This window comes from Cornus florida, unplaced genomic scaffold (assembly GCF_030987335.1).
Source record: "Cornus florida cultivar Cherokee Brave unplaced genomic scaffold, ASM3098733v1 CherokeeBrave_3.0.0_Hap2_Chr07, whole genome shotgun sequence".
NCBI classification, from domain to species: Eukaryota; Viridiplantae; Streptophyta; class Magnoliopsida; order Cornales; family Cornaceae; genus Cornus; species Cornus florida.
This window is the reverse complement of record NW_026775577.1, coordinates 26,902,457-26,904,926: the sequence shown is the minus strand read 5'-3', so window position 1 is coordinate 26,904,926 and position 2,470 is coordinate 26,902,457.

Sequence of the window (2,470 nt, the reverse complement as noted above, 5' to 3'; positions counted from 1 at the left end):
AAATAATGTGTGATATTACAACAATTAAATCCAAAGTATAATCCAGTTTTAAAAAAACATGTAAACTACATAATTATGAACAGTAGCTTAGCAACCAAAGTCCAAAACATGCATAGGTCCACTCTATTAAATAAAAGACCCTACTGTGCATTTAAAACAAGTTCTAAAACCTTGCTATAATTCATTAAATTGCTAGTTTAAATTATGCAATTCAAATCTGTTTTATCTATTAATAGTATGCAAAAGCGTTTAATTTCATACTATTCATCCTACTCGCATAACTGTATAACCCATGCACTGAGACTTTTAGTAACACTTATATGGTAATGTTAAACACCTCAGTATACTCCCAGAACTGTTCAGAATCCACAGCACGTCCAAACAGTACCCCAAAAATCCAGTACGCATCAAAATAGGATAGCCTGCTTTCAAAACTGAAAGAGCGGGCTCTTTTAGAGCATAGAGCCGGCTCCATGCTTTATAAAGCCGGCTCAGAGGGACCTAGAGCCGGCTCTGGACTCCCCAAAGCCGGCTCCTTTCTCCTTGGAGCCGGCTCTCTCCCTCTCTAAGAGCCGTCTTCAACCTCTGCAACTTCTGCGACCTTTTGCTTCGTCTCCGGTCGCTCCCAACCTGTCTATTTGGTTTTAAACTGTTCCTAAGAGTTCTAACTGTGTCCAGTATAATCCCCATGGTGTGTTTACAGGAGTTGAAATCAAATACAAAGACTACAAGTTCTACAGACTAATCTTGCTTTAAGAACACAACTGAAATCAGACATGCACGAACTATAATTAAACATATTTCAACACATATATATCATTAATATAGCATCTAATATACATGTAAAACTCTATTAAAGATTAATTAAACCCTAGAGACTATCTGGGTGCACAGAACACAGGCCAATGGGAAGGAGGAAGAAAACAACTTGCCTGTGATTTCAGTTATGAAATCTCGGCATCGTGTCCACTGTTCTGGCAACACTAAGCTACTGTCTAGCCTCTTCTTACTTCTGCTCTTCCCTTCTCCTAGGTCTAACCTTGAAGCCTCAGTCGAAACCCTCACCAAACGTGCTCTGTTCTCTCAAAACCTCACTCTGTATCTCACTGTGCTTTGATACGTGAATAGGGTTTTTCCAACCCTTCCTACAGACTATAACCGTGTGTATATAGACACAAGTATAACCTAATTCTAATGGTAATCCAAGACAGAAACCCTAATCTAAGTTAAACCCTAGTCGGCCCATAGGATAAAACCCTCGTTATAAACTTTGTCTGCTTTCACCTACGGGACTTCTAACAGAATCCCTAAAAAATTTATTAACGTAATTTAAATACGCATTTAACCTAATTACATAATTAAACCTTTATACCAATTAAATAAGGGCACACAAATAATAATAACAATTCAGATAATTTAATTAAATCAAGTAATACAAGTAAAGCAAATAATGCAATTAAATCAAATAATCCAAACTTTAAATCAAGTATTACAAGTAAAATAATTAATGCAATTAAATCAAATAATCCAAACAAGTTAATTAACCAAGCAACAAAACAATTTAAATACTTAAAAATGCAAACAAAATAATTAATTAAAATACCAAGATTATCCTTTTAAAATTAGGGGTATTACATCGATCTTCCCATGGCGGCTCCTTTTTGGATAAGGACAGATCTGAGATATTTTAGGGAAAGAGACAAATATGGTAGGTGGGGTGGTACAACAGGATAAGATGGAATCTTTTCGATCAATCTGAGAATTGTTAGATCAATTGAACTTTGTGGGATCTTTGGATAAGGACAAAAGAGCTTGGATCCATCTTGAAATGTCTAGATCGATGAACTTTCGATCGATCGAAATATACTTGTGATCGATCGAACCTGCTGAATTCCATATTTTGCTTTAATCTGCTTCCACTTTGCTCCTTTCTTCCATCCAGCTTGAGTTAGCTTCTTTTAAGCTCCTATTTGACTGAATTAGCTTATTTGGGGATAAGCACCTAAAAAGGGCAATAACACGAAATTAGTCTAAAATGGGAAAGTAAGATAGATAAAGGTCCTACAATACCTAAGATTAAGGGGTTTAAATGCGCACTTTTTAGCGCTCATCAGGTGGCATACTAGGGATGGTTTAGTTAAAAATACTAAGTCCTACCTATTTGGAAATATTTTGGATTAACTATAAAAATTAAGTCCTACTTAAATATGTGTAGATGCACCGGTATGGGACGGTGGCATATTAGGGATGGCTTAGTTCAAAATACTAAGACCTACTTATTCTGGGAATGGATTAGTTCAAAGCACTAAGTCCTACCTATTCTGAAGTAAGGTGGATTAACTATAAAAGTTAAGTCCTACTTATATATATGACAGGTTAATAAACATTTGAATGTCATACCTTGAACGGATTATATATATATATCTTTATGGTGCCATGATATGAGCTTGAATCTCAGGATCATGGTTAG